Below are 19569 nucleotides of genomic sequence, written 5' to 3'. Positions count from 1 at the left end.
GTACCACACTGAAACTGTCCATTAAACCTGGTTTCGGTCAATGTTTTAGAGGATAACGCATGTTAGGTCTAGGTTAGGCCTTGGATTTGCCCTCATCAGACTCATACTTTCGCATTCTTCACATACTTGTTGAACAGATCCCGGGTTTTTTCTGGTTTGGGTCACGTGGTAATGCGTTACCCCACTGAAACAGTCGACTAATCCTGGTCTCGGTCAATATTTTAGAGGATAACGCATGTTAGGTCTGTGTTAGGTCTGGGATTTGCTCTCATCAGGCTCATACATTCAGATTTTCCACATACCTGTTGGCCAGATCCTGGGCTTTTTCTGGTTTGGATCAAGTGGTATTGTGGTACCACACTGAAACAGTCCATTAAACCTGGTTTCGATGAATATTTTAGAGGATAACGCATGTTAGGTCTTGGTTCGGCCTTGGATTCGCCCTCATCAGGCTCACACGTTCGCATTCTTCACATACCTGGTGAAAAGATCCTGGGCTTTTTCTGGTTTGGATCAAGTGGTAATGTGGTACCACACTGAAACAGACCATTAAACCTGGTTACGATCAATATTTTAGAGGATAACACATGTTAGGTCTAGGTGAGGCCTTGGATTTGCACTCATCAGGGTCACACTTTAGCATTCTTCACATACCTGTTGAACAGATCCAGGGTTTTTTCTGGTTTGGATCACGTGGTAATGTGTACCCCACTGAAACAGTCGACTAATCCTGGACTCGGTAAATATTTTAGAGGTTAACTCATGTTAGGTCTAGGTTAGGTCTGGGATTTGCTCTCATCAGGCTCATACATTCGCATATTTCTCATACTTGATGGCCAGATCCTGGGCTTTTTCTGGTTTGGATCACGTAGTAATGTGGTACCACACTGAAACAGTCGACTAATCCTGATCTCGGTCAATATTTTAGAGGATAACGCATGTTAGGTCTTGGTTCGGCCTTGGATTTGCCCTCATCAGGCTTACACGATCGCATTCTTCACATACCTTGTGAACAGAACCTGGGTTTTTTGTAGTTTGGGTCAAGTGGTAATGTGGTACCACACTGAAACAGTCGATTAAACCTGGTTTCGATCGATATTTTAGAGGATAACGCATGTTAGGTCTAGGTAAGGTCTGGGATTTGCACTCATCAGGCTCATACTTTCGCATATTTCACATACTTGATGGCCAGATTCAGGGCTTTTTCTGGTTTGGATCACGTGGTAATGTGGTACCACACTGAAACAGTCGACTAAACCTGGTCTCGGTCAACATTTCAAAGGATAACTCATGTTAGGTCTAGGTTAGGTCTGGGATTTGCTCTCATCAGGCTCATACTTTCGCGTGTTTCTGATACTTGATGGCCAGATTCTGGGCTTTTTTTAGTTTGGACCACGTAGTAATGTGGTATCACACTGAAACAGTCGACTAAACCTGGTCTCGGTCAATATTTTAGAGGATAACGCATGTTAGGTCTAGGTTAGGTCTGGGATTTGCACTCATCAGGCTCATACTTTCGCATATTTCTCATACTTGATGGCCAGATTCTGGGCCTTTTTTGGTTTCGATCACGTAGTAATGCGGTACCACCGTGAAAGAGACCATTAAACCTGGTTTCGACCAATATTTTAGAGGCTAACGCATGTTAGGTCTTTGTTAGGTCCGGGATTTGCCCTCATCAGGCTCACACTTTCGCATTCTTCACATACCTGTTGAACAGATCCAGGGTTTTTCCTGGTTTGGATCACGTGGTAATGTGGTACCACACTGAAACAGTCCATTAAACCTAGTCTGGGTCAACATTTCACAGGATAACTCACGTTAGGTCTAGGTTAGGTCTGGGATTTGCTCTCATCAGGCTCATACATTCGCATATTACTCATACTTGATGGCCAGATTCTGGGCTTTTTTAGTTTGGATCACGCAGTAATGTGGTACCACACTGAAACAGACCATTAAACCTGGTTTCGATCAATATTTTAGAGGATAACACATGTTAGGTCTAGGTTAGGTCTGGGATTTGCCCTCTTCAGTCTCATACTTTCGCATTTTTCACATCCTTGTTGGCCAGATACTGGGTTTTTTCTGGTTTGGATCTCATAGTAATGTAGTACCACACTGAAACTGTCCATTACACCTGGTTTCGATCAATATCTTAGAGGAAAACGCATGTTAGGTCTGGGTTAGGTCTGGGATTTGCTCTCATCAGGCTCATACATTCGCATATTTCTCATACTTGATGGCCAGATCCTGGGCTTTTTCTGGTTTGGATCACGTAGTAATGTGGTACCACACTGAAACAGTCGACTAATCCTGGTCTCGGCCAATATTTTAGAGGATAACGCATGTTAGGTCTAGGTTAGGTCTGGGATTTGCACTCATCAGGCTCATACTTTCGCATATTTCTCATACTTGTTGGCCTGATTCTCGGCTTTTTTTGGCTTGGATCACGTAGTAATGTGGGACCACACTGAAACAGTCGATTAAACCTGGTTTCGATCAATATTTTAGAGGATAACGCAAGTTAGGTCTAGGTTAGGGCTGGGATTTGCTCTCATCAGGCTCATACTTTCGCATATTTCTGATACTTGATGGCCAGATTCTGGTCTTTTTCTGGTTTCGATCACGTAGTAATGGGGTACCACACTGAAACAGTCCATTAAACCTGGTTTCGATCAATGTTTTAGAGGATAACGCATGATAGGTCTAGGCCAGGCCTGGGATTTGCCCACATCAGACTCATACTTCCGCATTCTTCAAATTCTTGTGGAACAGATCCTGGGCTTTTTCTGGTTTCGATCACATAGTAATGTGGTACCACACTGAAACAGTCGACTAAACCTGGTCACGATCAATATTTTAGAGGATAACGCAAGTTAGGTCTAGGTTAGGGCTGGGATTTGCTCTCATCAGGCTCATACTTTCGCATATTTCTGATACTTGATGGCCAGATTCTGGTCTTTTTCTGGTCTCGATCACGTAGTAATGCGGTACCACACTGAAACAGTCCATTAAACCTGGTTTCGATCAATGTTTTAGAGGATAACGCATGTTAGGTCTAGGTTAGGCCTTGGATTTGCCCTCATCAGACTCATTCTTTCGCATTCTTCACATACTTGTTGAACAGATCCCGGGTTTTTTCTGGTTTGGGTCACGTGGTAATGTGTTACCCCACTGAAACAGTCCATTAAGCCAAGTCTGGGTCAACATTTCAAAGGATAACTCATGTTAGGTCCAGGTTAGGTCTGGCATTTGCACTCATCAGGCTCATACATTCGCATATTTCTCATACTTGATGGCCAGATCCTGGGCTTCTTCTGGTTTGGATCACGTAGTAATGTGGTACCACACTGAAACAGTCGACTAATCCTGGTCTCGGTCAGTATTTTAGAGGATAACGCATGTTAGGTCTAGGTTAGGTCTGGGATTTGCACTCATCAGGCTCATACTTTCGCATATTTCTGATACTTGATGGCCAGATTCTGGTCTTATTCAGGTTTCGATCACGTAGTAATGCGGTACCACACTGAAACAGTCCATTAAACCTGGTTTCGATCAATGTTTTAGAGGATAACGCATGTTAGGTCTAGGTTAGGCCTTGGATTTGCCCTCGTCAGACTCATACTTTCGCATTCTTCACATACTTGTTGAACAGATCCCGGGTTTTTTCTGGTTTGGGTCACGTGGTAATGTGTTACCCCACTGAAACAGTCGACTAATCCTGGTCTCGGTCAATATTTTAGAGGTTAACTCATGTTAGGTCTAGGTTAGGTCTGGGATTTGCTCTCATCAGGCTCATACATTCGCATATTTCTCATACTTGATGGCCAGATCCTGGGCTTTTTCTGGTTTGGATCACGTAGTAATGTGGTACCGCACTGAAACTGTCGAATAATCCTGGTCTCGGTCAATATTTTAGAGGATAACGCATGTTAGGTCTAGGGTAGGTCTGGGATTTGCACTCATCAGGCTCATACTTTCGCATATTTCTCATACTTGTTGGCCAGATTCTCGGCTTTTTTTGGCTTGCATCACGTAGTAATGTGGTACCACACTGAAACTGTCCATTAAACCTGGTTTCGATCAATATTTTAGAGGATAACGCATGTTAGGTCTGTGTTAGGTCTGGGATTTGCTCTCATCAGGCTCATACATTCAGATTTTCCGCATACTTGTTGGCCAGATCCTGGGCTTTTTCTGGTTTGGATCAAGTGGTAATGTGGTACCACACTGAAACAGACCATTAAACCTGGTTACGATCAATATTTTAGAGGATAACACATGTTAGGTCTAGGTGAGGCCTTGGATTTGCACTCATCAGGGTCACACTTTAGCATTCTTCACATACCTGTTGAACAGATCCAGGGTTTTTTCTGGTTTGGATCACGTGGTAACGTGTTACCCCACTGAAACAGTCGACTAATCCTGGACTCGGTCAATATTTTAGAGGTTAACTCATGTTAGGTCTAGGTTAGGTCTGGGATTTGCTCTCATCAGGCTCATACATTCGCATATTTCTCATACTTGATGGCCAGATCCTGGGCTTTTTCTGGTTTGGATCACGTAGTAATGTGGTACCACACTGAAACAGTCGACTAATCCTGGTCTCGGTCAATATTTTAGAGGATAACGCATGTTATGTCTTGGTTCGGCCTTGGATTTGCCCTCATCAGGCTTACACGATCGCATTCTTCACATACCTTGTGAACAGAACCTGGGTTTTTTGTAGTTTGGGTCAAGTGGTAATGTGGTACCACACTGAAACAGTCGATTAAACCTGGTTTCGATCGATATTTTAGAGGATAACGCATGTTAGGTCTAGGTTAGGTCTGGGATTTGCCCACATCAGACTCATACTTCCGCATTCTTCAAATTCTTGTGGAACAGATCCTGGGCTTTTTCTGGTTTCGATCACATAGTAATGTGGTACCACACTGAAACAGTCGACTAAACCTGGTCACGATCAATATTTTAGAGGATAACGCAAGTTAGGTCTAGGTTAGGGCTGGGATTTGCTCTCATCAGGCTCATACTTCCGCATATTTCTCATACTTGATGGCCAGATCCTGGGCTTTTTCTGGTTTGGATCACGTAGTAATGTGGTACCACACTGAAACAGTCGATTAAACCTGGTTTCGATCAATATTTTAGAGGATAACGCATGTCAGGTCTATGTCAGGTCTGGGATTTGCACTCATCAGGCTCATACTTTCGCATATTTCTCATACTTGATGGCAAGATCCTGGGCTTTTTTTGGTTTGGATCACGTAGTAATGTGGGACCACACTGAAACAGTCGATTAAACCTGGTCTCGGTCAATATTTTAGAGTATAACGCATGTTAGGTCTGGGTTAGGTCTGGGATTTGCTCCCATCAGGCTCATACTTTCGCATATTTCTGATACTTGATGGCCAGATTCTGGTCTTTTTCTGGTTTCGACCACGTAGTAATGCGGTACCACACTGAAACAGTCCATTAAACCTGGTTTCGATCAATGTTTTAGAGGATAACGCATGTTAGGTCTAGGCCAGGCCTGGGATTTGCCCACATCAGACTCATACTTCCGCATTCTTCAAATTCTTGTGGAACAGATCCTGGGCTTTTTCTGGTTTCGATCACATAGTAATGTGGTACCACACTGAAACAGTCGACTAAACCTGGTCACGATCAATATTTTAGAGGATAACGCAAGTTAGGTCTAGGTTAGGGCTGGGATTTGCTCTCATCAGACTCATACTTTCGCAAACTTCACATACTTGTTGAACAGATCCCGGGTTTTTTCTGGTTTGGGTCACGTGGTAATGTGTTACCCCACTGAAACAGTCGACTAATCCTGGTCTCGGTCAATATTTTAGAGGTTAACTCATGTTAGGTCTAGGTTAGGTCTGGGATTTGCTCTCATCAGGCTCATACATGCGCATATTTCTGATACTTGATGGCCAGATTCTGGTCTTTTTCTGGTTTCGATTACGTAGTAATGCGGTACCACACTGAAACAGTCCATTAAACCTGGTTTCGGTCAATGTTTTAGAGGATAACGCATGTTAGGTCTAGGTTAGGCCTTGGATTTGCCCTCATCAGACTCATACTTTCGCATACTTCACATACTTGTTGAACAGATCCCGGGTTTTTTCTGGTTTGGGTCACGTGGTAATGTGTTACCCCACTGAATCAGTCGACTAATCCTGGTCTCGGTCAATATTTTAGAGGTTAACTCATGTTAGGTCTAGGTTAGGTCTGGGATTTGCTCTCATCAGGCTCATACATTCGCATATTTCTCATACTTGATGGCCAGATCCTGGGCTTTTTCTGGTTTGGATCACGTAGTAATGTGGTACCGCACTGAAACTGTCGACTAATCCTGGTCTCGGTCAATATTTTAGAGGATAACGCATGTTAGGTCTAGGGTAGGTCTGGGATTTGCACTCATCAGGCTCATACTTTCGCATATTTCTCATACTTGTTGGCCAGATTCTGGGCTTTTTTTGGCTTGCATCACGTAGTAATGAGGTACCACACTGAAACTGTCCATTAAACCTGGTTTCGATCAATATTTTAGAGGATAACGCATGTTAGGTCTGTGTTAGGTCTGGGATTTGCTCTCATCAGGCTCATACATTCGCATATTTCTCATACTTGATGGCCAGATCCTGGGCTTTTTCTGGTTTGGATCACGTAGTAATGTGGTACCGCACTGAAACTGTCGACTAATCCTGGTCTCGGCCAATATTTTAGAGGATAACGCATGTTAGGTCTAGGGTAGGTCTGGGATTTGCACTCATCAGGCTCATACTTTCGCATATTTCTCATACTTGTTGGCCAGATTCTGGGCTTTTTTTGGCTTGCATCACGTAGTAATGTGGTATCACACTGAAACTGTCCATTAAACCTGGTTTCGATCAATATTTTAGAGGATAACGCATGTTAGGTCTGTGTTAGGTCTGGGATTTGCTCTCATCAGGCTCATACATTCAGATTTTCCGCATACTTGTTGGCCAGATCCTGGGCTTTTTCTGGTTTGGATCAAGTGGTATTGTGGTACCACACTGAAACAGTCCATTAAACCTGGTTTCGATCAATATTTTAGAGGATAACGCATGTTAGGTCTTGGTTCGGCCTTGGATTCGCCCTCATCAGGCTCACACGTTCGCATTCTTCACATACCTGGTGAACAGATCCTGGGCTTTTTCTGGTTTGGATCAAGTGGTAATGTGGTACCACACTGAAACAGACCATTAAACCTGGTTACGATCAATATTTTAGAGGATAACACATGTTAGGTCTAGGTGAGGCCTTGGATTTGCACTCATCAGGGTCACACTTTAGCATTCTTCACATACCTGTTGAACAGATCCAGGGTTTTTTCTGGTTTGGATCACGTGGTTATGTGTTACCCCACTGAAACAGTCGACTAATCCTGGACTCGGTAAATATTTTAGAGTTAACTCATGTTAGGTCTAGGTTAGGTCTGGGATTTGCTCTCATCAGGCTCATACATTCGCATATTTCTCATACTTGATGGCCAGATCCTGGGCTTTTTCTGGTTTGGATCACGTAGCAATGTGGTACCACACTGAAACAGTCGACTGATCCTGATCTCGGTCAATATTTTAGAGGATAACGCATGTTAGGTCTTGGTTCGGCCTTGGATTTGCCCTCATCAGGCTTACACGATCGCATTCTTCACATACCTTGTGAACAGAACCTGGGTTTTTTGTAGTTTGGGTCAAGTGGTAATGTGGTACCACACTGAAACAGTCGATTAAACCTGGTTTCGATCGATATTTTAGAGGATAACGCATGTTAGGTCTAGGTAAGGTCTGGGATTTGCACTCATCAGGCTCATACTTTCGCATATTTCACATACTTGATGGCCAGATTCAGGGCTTTTTCTGGTTTGGATCACGCGGTAATGTGGTACCACACTGAAACAGTCGACTAAACCTGGTCTCGGTCAACATTTCAAAGGATAACTCATGTTAGGTCTAGGTTAGGTCTGGGATTTGCTCTCATCAGGCTCATACTTTCGCGTGTTTCTGATACTTGATGGCCAGATTCTGGGCTTTTTTTAGTTTGGATCACGTAGTAATGTGGTATCACACTGAAACAGTCGACTAAACCTGGACTCGGTCAATATTTTAGAGGATAACGCATGTTAGGTCTAGGTTAGGTCTGGGATTTGCACTCATCAGGCTCAGACTTTCGCATATTTCTCATACTTGATGGCCAGATTCTGGGCCTTTTTTGGTTTCGATCACGTAGTAATGCGGTACCACCGTGAAAGAGACCATTAAACCTGGTTTCGACCAATATTTTAGAGGCTAACGCATGTTAGGTCTTTGTTAGGTCCGGGATTTGCCCTCATCAGGCTCACACTTTCGCATTCTTCACATACCTGTTGAACAGATCCAGGGTTTTTTCTGGTTTGGATCACGTGGTAATGTGGTACCACACTGAAACAGTCCATTAAACCTAGTCTGGGTCAACATTTCAAAGGATAACTCACGTTAGGTCTAGGTTAGGTCTGGGATTTGCACTCATCAGGCTCATACATTCGCATATTACTCATACTTGATGGCCAGATTCTGGGCTTTTTTTAGTTTGGATCACGCAGTAATGTGGTACCACACTGAAACAGACCATTAAACCTGGTTTCGATCAATATTTTAGAGGATAACACATGTTAGGTCTAGGTTAGGTCTGGGATTTGCACTCATCAGGCTCATACTTTCGCATATTTCTCATACTTGATGGCCAGATTCAGGGCTTTTTCTGGTTTGGATCACGTGGTAATGTGGTACCACACTGAAACAGTCGACTAAACCTGGTCTCGGTCAACATTTCAAAGGATAACTCATGTTAGGTCTAGGTTAGGTCTGGGATTTGCTCTCATCAGGCTCATACTTTCGCGTGTATCTCATATTTGATAGCCAGATCCAGGGCTTTTTCTGGTTTGGATCACGTAGTAATGTGGTACCACACTGAAACTGTCCATTAAACCTGGTTTCGATCAATATTTTAGAGGATAACGCATGTTAGGTCTATGTCAGGTCTGGGATTTGCTCTCATCAGTCTCATACTTTCGCATTTTTTACATCCTTGTTGGCCAGATCCTGGGTTTTTTCTGGTTTGGATCACATAGTAATGTGGTACCACACTGAAACTGTCCATTAAACCTGGTTTCGATCAATATCTTAGAGGAAAACGCATGTTAGGTCTGGGTTAGGTCCGGGATTTGCTCTCATCAGGCTCATACATTCGCATATTTCTCATACTTGATGGCCAGATCCTGGGCTTTTTCTGGTTTGGATCACGTAGTAATGTGGTACCACACTGAAACAGTCGACTAATCCTGGTCTCGGCCAACATTTTAGAGGATAACGCATGTTAGGTCTAGGTTAGGTCTGGGATTTGCACTCATCAGGCTCATACTTTCGCATATTTCTCATACTTGTTGGCCTGATTCTCGGCTTTTTTTGGCTTGGATCACGTAGTAATGTGGGACCACACTGAAACAGTCGATTAAACCTGGTCTCGATCAATATTTTAGAGGATAACGCATGTTAGGTCTGTGTTAGGTCTGGGATTTGCTCTCATCAGGCTCATACATTCGCATATTTCTCATACTTGATGGCCAGATCCTGGGCTTTTTCTGGTTTGGATCACGTAGTAATGTGGTACCGCACTGAAACTGTCGACTAATCCTGGTCTCGGCCAATATTTTAGAGGATAACGCATGTTAGGTCTAGGGTAGGTCTGGGATTTGCACTCATCAGGCTCATACTTTCGCATATTTCTCATACTTGTTGGCCAGATTCTGGGCTTTTTTTGGCTTGCATCACGTAGTAATGTGGTATCACACTGAAACTGTCCATTAAACCTGGTTTCGATCAATATTTTAGAGGATAACGCATGTTAGGTCTGTGTTAGGTCTGGGATTTGCTCTCATCAGGCTCATACATTCAGATTTTCCGCATACTTGTTGGCCAGATCCTGGGCTTTTTCTGGTTTGGATCAAGTGGTATTGTGGTACCACACTGAAACAGTCCATTAAACCTGGTTTCGATCAATATTTTAGAGGATAACGCATGTTAGGTCTTGGTTCGGCCTTGGATTCGCCCTCATCAGGCTCACACGTTCGCATTCTTCACATACCTGGTGAACAGATCCTGGGCTTTTTCTGGTTTGGATCAAGTGGTAATGTGGTACCACACTGAAACAGACCATTAAACCTGGTTACGATCAATATTTTAGAGGATAACACATGTTAGGTCTAGGTGAGGCCTTGGATTTGCACTCATCAGGGTCACACTTTAGCATTCTTCACATACCTGTTGAACAGATCCAGGGGTTTTTTCTGGTTTGGATCACGTGGTTATGTGTTACCCCACTGAAACAGTCGACTAATCCTGGACTCGGTAAATATTTTAGAGTTAACTCATGTTAGGTCTAGGTTAGGTCTGGGATTTGCTCTCATCAGGCTCATACATTCGCATATTTCTCATACTTGATGGCCAGATCCTGGGCTTTTTCTGGTTTGGATCACGTAGCAATGTGGTACCACACTGAAACAGTCGACTGATCCTGATCTCGGTCAATATTTTAGAGGATAACGCATGTTAGGTCTTGGTTCGGCCTTGGATTTGCCCTCATCAGGCTTACACGATCGCATTCTTCACATACCTTGTGAACAGAACCTGGGTTTTTTGTAGTTTGGGTCAAGTGGTAATGTGGTACCACACTGAAACAGTCGATTAAACCTGGTTTCGATCGATATTTTAGAGGATAACGCATGTTAGGTCTAGGTAAGGTCTGGGATTTGCACTCATCAGGCTCATACTTTCGCATATTTCACATACTTGATGGCCAGATTCAGGGCTTTTTCTGGTTTGGATCACGCGGTAATGTGGTACCACACTGAAACAGTCGACTAAACCTGGTCTCGGTCAACATTTCAAAGGATAACTCATGTTAGGTCTAGGTTAGGTCTGGGATTCGCTCTCATCAGGCTCATACTTTCGCGTGTTTCTGATACTTGATGGCCAGATTCTGGGCTTTTTTTAGTTTGGATCACGTACTAATGTGGTATCACACTGAAACAGTCGACTAAACCTGGACTCGGTCAATATTTTAGAGGATAACGCATGTTAGGTCTAGGTTAGGTCTGGTATTTGCACTCATCAGGCTCAGACTTTCGCATATTTCTCATACTTGATGGCCAGATTCTGGGCCTTTTTTGGTTTCGGTCACGTAGTAATGCGGTACCACCGTGAAAGAGACCATTAAACCTGGTTTCGACCAATATTTTAGAGGCTAACGCATGTTAGGTCTTTGTTAGGTCCGGGATTTGCCCTCATCAGGCTCACACTTTCGCATTCTTCACATACCTGTTGAACAGATCCAGGGTTTTTTCTGGTTTGGATCACGTGGTAATGTGGTACCACACTGAAACAGTCCATTAAACCTAGTCTGGGTCAACATTTCAAAGGATAACTCACGTTAGGTCTAGGTTAGGTCTGGGATTTGCACTCATCAGGCTCATACATTCGCATATTACTCATACTTGATGGCCAGATTCTGGGCTTTTTTTAGTTTGGATCACGCAGTAATGTGGTACCACACTGAAACAGACCATTAAACCTGGTTTCGATCAATATTTTAGAGGATAACACATGTTAGGTCTAGGTTAGGTCTGGGATTTGCACTCATCAGGCTCATACTTTCGCATATTTCTCATACTTGATGGCCAGATTCAGGGCTTTTTCTGGTTTGGATCACGTGGTAATGTGGTACCACACTGAAACAGTCGACTAAACCTGGTCTCGGTCAACATTTCAAAGGATAACTCATGTTAGGTCTAGGTTAGGTCTGGGATTTGCTCTCATCAGGCTCATACTTTCGCGTGTATCTCATATTTGATAGCCAGATCCAGGGCTTTTTCTGGTTTGGATCACGTAGTAATGTGGTACCACACTGAAACTGTCCATTAAACCTGGTTTCGAACAATATTTTAGAGGATAACGCATGTTAGGTCTATGTCAGGTCTGGGATTTGCTCTCATCAGTCTCATACTTTCGCATTTTTTACATCCTTGTTGGCCAGATCCTGGGTTTTTTCTGGTTTGGATCACATAGTAATGGGGTACCACACTGAAACTGTCCATTAAACCTGGTTTCGATCAATATTTTAGAGGATAACGCAAGTTAGGTCTAGGTTAGGGCTGGGATTTGCTCTCATCAGGCTCATACTTTCGCATATTTCTGATACTTGATGGCCAGATTCTGGTCTTTTTCTGGTCTCGATCACGTAGTAATGCGGTACCACACTGAAACAGTCCATTAAACCTGGTTTCGATCAATGTTTTAGAGGATAACGCATGTTAGGTCTAGGTTAGGCCTTGGATTTGCCCTCATCAGACTCATACTTTCGCATTCTTCAAATTCTTGTGGAACAGATCCTGGGCTTTTTCTGGTTTCGATCACATAGTAATGTGGTACCACACTGAAACAGTCGACTAAACCTGGTCACGATCAATATTTTAGAGGATAACGCAAGTTAGGTCGAGGTTAGGGCTGGGATTTGCTCTCATCAGGCTCATACTTTCGCATATTTCTGATACTTGATGGCCAGATTCTGGTCTTTTTCTGGTCTCGATCACGTAGTAATGCGGTACCACACTGAAACAGTCCATTAAACCTGGTTTCGATCAATGTTTTAGAGGATAACGCATGTTAGGTCTAGGTTAGGCCTTGGATTTGCCCTCATCAGACTCATACTTTCGCATTCTTCACATACTTGTTGAACAGATCCCGGGTTTTTTCTGGTTTGGGTCACGTGGTAATGTGTTACCCCACTGAAACAGTCGACTAATCCTGGTCTCGGTCAATATTTTAGAGGTTAACTCATGTTAGGTCTAGGTTAGGTCTGGGATTTGCTCTCATCAGGCTCATACATTCGCATATTTCTCATACTTGATGGCCAGATCCTGGGCTTTTTCTGGTTTGGATCACGTAGTAATGTGGTACCACACTGAAACAGTCGACTAATCCTGGTCTCGGTCAATATTTTAGAGGATAACGCATGTTAGGTCTTGGTTCGGCCTTGGATTTGCCCTCATCAGGCTTACACGATCGCATTCTTCACATACCTTGTGCACAGAACCTGGGTTTTTTGTAGTTTGGGTAATGTGGTACCACACTGAAACAGTCGATTAAACCTGGTTTCGATCGATATTTTAGAGGATAACGCATGTTAGGTCTAGGTTAGGTCTGGGATTTGCTCTCATCAGGCTCATACTTTCGCATATTTCTCATACTTGATGGCCAGATCCTGGGCTTTTTCTGGTTTGGATCACGTAGTAATGTGGTACCACACTGAAACAGTCGATTAAACTTGGTTTCGATCAATATTTTAGAGGATAACGCATGTCAGGTCTATGTCAGGTCTGGGATTTGCACTCATCAGGCTCATACTTTCGCATATTTCTCATACTTGATGGCAAGATCCTGGGCTTTTTTTGGTTTGGATCACGTAGTAATGTGGGACCACACTGAAACAGTCGATTAAACCTGGTCTCGGTCAATATTTTAGAGTATAACGCATGTTAGGTCTGGGTTAGGTCTGGGATTTGCTCCCATCAGGCTCATACTTTCGCATATTTCTGATACTTGATGGCCAGATTCTGGTCTTTTTCTGGTTTCGATCACGTAGTAATGCGGTACCACACTGAAACAGTCCATTAAACCTGGTTTCGATCAATATTTTAGAGGATAACGCATGTTAGGTCTTGGTTCGGCCTTGGATTCGCCCTCATCAGGCTCACACGTTCGCATTCTTCACATACCTGGTGAACAGATCCTGGGCTTTTTCTGGTTTGGATCAAGTGGTAATGTGGTACCACACTGAAACAGACCATTAAACCTGGTTACGATCAATATTTTAGAGGATAACACATGTTAGGTCTAGGTGAGGCCTTGGATTTGCACTCATCAGGGTCACACTTTAGCATTCTTCACATACCTGTTGAACAGATCCAGGGTTTTTTCTGGTTTGGATCACGTGGTAATGTGTTACCCCACTGAAACAGTCGACTAATCCTGGACTCGGTAAATATTTTAGAGGTTAACTCATGTTAGGTCTAGGTTAGGTCTGGGATTTGCTCTCATCAGGCTCATACATTCGCACATTTCTCATACTTGATGGCCAGATCCTGGGCTTTTTCTGGTTTGGATCACGTAGTAATGTGGTACCACACTGAAACAGTCGACTGATCCTGATCTCGGTCAATATTTTAGAGGATAACGCATGTTAGGTCTTGGTTCGGCCTTGGATTTGCCCTCATCAGGCTTACACGATCGCATTCTTCACATACCTTGTGAACAGAACCTGGGTTTTTTGTAGTTTGGGTCAAGTGGTAATGTGGTACCACACTGAAACAGTCGATTAAACCTGGTTTCGATCGATATTTTAGAGGATAACGCATGTTAGGTCTAGGTAAGGTCTGGGATTTGCACTCATCAGGCTCATACTTTCGCATATTTCACATACTTGATGGCCAGATTCAGGGCTTTTTCTGGTTTGGATCACGTGGTAATGTGGTACCACACTGAAACAGTCGACTAAACCTGGTCTCGGTCAACATTTCAAAGGATAACTCATGTTAGGTCTAGGTTAGGTCTGGGATTTGCTCTCATCAGGCTCATACTTTCGCGTGTTTCTGATACTTGATGGCCAGATTCTGGGCTTTTTTTAGTTTGGATCACGTAGTAATGTGGTATCACACTGAAACAGGCGACTAAACCTGGTCTCGGTCAATATTTTAGAGGATAACGCATGTTAGGTCTAGGTTAGGTCTGGGATTTGCACTCATCAGGCTCATACTTTCGCATATTTCTCATACTTGATGGCCAGATTCTGGGCCTTTTTTGGTTTCGATCACGTAGTAATGCGGTACCACCGTGAAAGGGACCATTAAACCTGGTTTCGACCAATATTTTAGAGGCTAACGCATGTTAGGTCTTTGTTAGGTCCGGGATTTGCCCTCATCAGGCTCACACTTTCGCATTCTTCACATACCTGTTGAACAGATCCAGGGTTTTTTCTGGTTTGGATCACGTGGTAATGTGGTACCACACTGAAACAGTCCATTAAACCTAGTCTGGGTCAACATTTCAAAGGATAACTCACGTTTGGTCTAGGTTAGGTCTGGGATTTGCACTCATCAGGCTCATACATTCGCATATTACTCATACTTGATGGCCAGATTCTGGGCTTTTTTTAGTTTGGATCACGCAGTAATGCGGTACCACACTGAAACAGACCATTAAACCTGGTTTCGATCAATATTTTAGAGGATAACACATGTTAGGTCTAGGTTAGGTCTGGGATTTGCACTCATCAGGCTCATACTTTCGCATATTTCTCATACTTGATGGCCAGATTCAGGGCTTTTTCTGGTTTGGATCACGTGGTAATGTGGTACCACACTGAAACAGTCGACTAAACCTGGTCTCGGTCAACATTTCAAAGGATAACTCATGTTAGGTCTAGGTTAGGTCTGGGATTTGCTCTCATCAGGCTCATACTTTCGCGTGTATCTCATATTTGATGGCCAGATCCTGGGCTTTTTCTGGTTTGGATCACGTAGTAATGTGGTACCACACTGAAACTGTCCATTAAACCTGGTTTCCATCAATATTTTAGAGGATAACGCATGTTAGGTCTATGTCAGGTCTGGGATTTGCTCTCATCAGGCTCATACTGTCGCATATTTCTCATACTTGATGGCCAGGTCCTGGGCTTTTTCTGGTTTGGATCACGTAGTAATGTGGGACCACACTGAAACAGTCGATTAAACCTGGTCTCGATCAATATTTTAGAGGATAACGCATGTTAGGTCTATGTCAGGTCTGGGATTTGCTCTCATCAGTCTCATACTTTCGCATTTTTTACATCCTTGTTGGCCAGATCCTGGGTTTTTTCTGGTTTGGATCACATAGTAATGGGGTACCACACTGAAACTGTCCATTAAACCTGGTTTCGATCAATATCTTAGAGGAAAACGCATGTTAGGTCTGGGTTAGGTCTGGGATTTGCTCTCATCAGGCCCATACATTCGCATATTTCTCATACTTGATGGCCAGATCCTGGGCTTTTTCTGGTTTGGATCACGTAGTAATGTGGTACCACACTGAAACAGTCGACTAATCCTGGTCTCGGCCAATATTTTAGAGGATAACGCATGTTAGGTCTAGGTTAGGTCTGGGATTTGCACTCATCAGGCTCATACTTTCGCATATTTCTCATACTTGTTGGCCTGATTCTCGGCTTTTTTTGGCTTGGATCACGTAGTAATGTGGGACCACACTGAAACAGTCGATTAAACCTGGTCTCGATCAATATTTTAGAGGATAACGCAAGTTAGGTCTAGGTTAGGGCTGGGATTTGCTCTCATCAGGCTCATACTTTCGCATATTTCTGATACTTGATGGCCAGATTCTGGTCTTTTTCTGGTCTCGATCACGTAGTAATGCGGTACCACACTGAAACAGTCCATTAAACCTGGTTTCGATCAATGTTTTAGAGGATAACGCATGTTAGGTCTAGGTTAGGCCTTGGATTTGCCCTCATCAGACTCATACTTTCGCATTCTTCAAATTCTTGTGGAACAGATCCTGGGCTTTTTCTGGTTTCGATCACATAGTAATGTGGTACCACACTGAAACAGTCGACTAAACCTGGTCACGATCAATATTTTAGAGGATAACGCAAGTTAGGTCGAGGTTAGGGCTGGGATTTGCTCTCATCAGGCTCATACTTTCGCATATTTCTGATACTTGATGGCCAGATTCTGGTCTTTTTCTGGTCTCGATCACGTAGTAATGCGGTACCACACTGAAACAGTCCATTAAACCTGGTTTCGATCAATGTTTTAGAGGATAACGCATGTTAGGTCTAGGTTAGGCCTTGGATTTGCCCTCATCAGACTCATACTTTCGCATTCTTCACATACTTGTTGAACAGATCCCGGGTTTTTTCTGGTTTGGGTCACGTGGTAATGTGTTACCACACTGAAACAGTCGACTAATCCTGGTCTCGGTCAATATTTTAGAGGTTAACTCATGTTAGGTCTAGGTTAGGTCTGGGATTTGCTCTCATCAGGCTCATACATTCGCATATTTCTCATACTTGATGGCCAGATCCTGGGCTTTTTCTGGTTTGGATCACGTAGTAATGTGGTACCACACTGAAACAGTCGACTAATCCTGGTCTCGGTCAATATTTTAGAGGATAACGCATGTTAGGTCTTGGTTCGGCCTTGGATTTGCCCTCATCAGGCTTACACGATCGCATTCTTCACATACCTTGTGAACAGAACCTGGGTTTTTTGTAGTTTGGGTCAAGTGGTAATGTGGTACCACACTGAAACAGTCGATTAAACCTGGTTTCGATCGATATTTTAGAGGATAACGCATGTTAGGTCTAGGTTAGGTCTGGGATTTGCTCTCATCAGGCTCATACTTTCGCATATTTCTCATACTTGATGGCCAGATCCTGGGCTTTTTCTGGTTTGGATCACGTAGTAATGTGGTACCACACTGAAACAGTCGATTAAACTTGGTTTCGATCAATATTTTAGAGGATGACGCATGTCAGGTCTATGTCAGGTCTGGGATTTGCACTCATCAGGCTCATACTTTCGCATATTTCTCATACTTGATGGCCAGATCCTGGGCTTTTTCTGGTTTGGATCACGTAGTAATGTGGTACCACACTGAAACAGTCGACTGATCCTGATCTCGGTCAATATTTTAGAGGATAACGCATGTTAGGTCTTGGTTCGGCCTTGGATTTGCCCTCATCAGGCTTACACGATCGCATTCTTCACATACCTTGTGAACAGAACCTGGGTTTTTTGTAGTTTGGGTCAAGTGGTAATGTGGTACCACACTGAAACAGTCGATTAAACCTGGTTTCGATCGATATTTTAGAGGATAACGCATGTTAGGTCTAGGTAAGGTCTGGGATTTGCACTCATCAGGCTCATACTTTCGCATATTTCACATACTTGATGGCCAGATTCAGGGCTTTTTCTGGTTTGGATCACGTGGTAATGTGGTACCACACTGAAACAGTAGACTAAACCTGGTCTCGGTCAACATTTCAAAGGATAACTCATGTTAGGTCTAGGTTAGGTCTGGGATTTGCTCTCATCAGGCTCATACTTTCGCGTGTTTCTGATACTTGATGGCCAGATTCTGGGCTTTTTTTACTTTGGATCACGTAGTAATGTGGTATCACACTGAAACAGTCGACTAAACCTGGTCTCGGTCAATATTTTAGAGGATAACGCATGTTAGGTCTAGGTTAGGTCTGGGATTTGCACTCATCAGGCTCATACTTTCGCATATTTCTCATACTTGATGGCCAGATTCTGGGCCTTTTTTGGTTTCGATCACGTAGTAATGCGGTACCACCGTGAAAGGGACCATTAAACCTGGTTTCGACCAATATTTTAGAGGCTAACGCATGTTAGGTCTTTGTTAGGTCCGGGATTTGCCCTCATCAGGCTCACACTTTCGCATTCTTCACATACCTGTTGAACAGATCCAGGGTTTTTTCTGGTTTGGATCACGTGGTAATGTGGTACCACACTGAAACAGTCCATTAAACCTAGTCTGGGTCAACATTTCAAAGGATAACTCACGTTTGGTCTAGGTTAGGTCTGGGATTTGCACTCATCAGGCTCATACATTCGCATATTACTCATACTTGATGGCCAGATTCTGGGCTTTTTTTAGTTTGGATCACGCAGTAATGCGGTACCACACTGAAACAGACCATTAAACCTGGTTTCGATCAATATTTTAGAGGATAACACATGTTAGGTCTAGGTTAGGTCTGGGATTTGCACTCATCAGGCTCATACTTTCGCATATTTCTCATACTTGATGGCCAGATTCAGGGCTTTTTCTGGTTTGGATCACGTGGTAATGTGGTACCACACTGAAACAGTCCATTAAACCTAGTCTGGGTCAACATTTCAAAGGATAACTCACGTTTGGTCTAGGTTAGGTCTGGGATTTGCACTCATCAGGCTCATACATTCGCATATTACTCATACTTGATGGCCAGATTCTGGGCTTTTTTTAGTTTGGATCACGCAGTAATGCGGTACCACACTGAAACAGACCATTAAACCTGGTTTCGATCAATATTTTAGAGGATAACACATGTTAGGTCTAGGTTAGGTCTGGGATTTGCACTCATCAGGCTCATACTTTCGCATATTTCTCATACTTGATGGCCAGATTCAGGGCTTTTTCTGGTTTGGATCACGTGGTAATGTGGTACCACACTGAAACAGTCGACTAAACCTGGTCTCGGTCAACATTTCAAAGGATAACTCATGTTAGGTCTAGGTTAGGTCTGGGATTTGCTCTCATCAGGCTCATACTTTCGCGTGTATCTCATATTTGATGGCCAGATCCTGGGCTTTTTCTGGTTTGGATCACGTAGTAATGTGGTACCACACTGAAACTGTCCATTAAACCTGGTTTCCATCAATAT

Source organism: Colletes latitarsis, chromosome 1, assembly GCF_051014445.1.
Source record: "Colletes latitarsis isolate SP2378_abdomen chromosome 1, iyColLati1, whole genome shotgun sequence".
NCBI classification, from domain to species: Eukaryota; Metazoa; Arthropoda; class Insecta; order Hymenoptera; family Colletidae; genus Colletes; species Colletes latitarsis.
The sequence above is the reverse complement of the archived record's forward strand: the minus strand, read 5'-3'. Positions refer to the sequence as shown.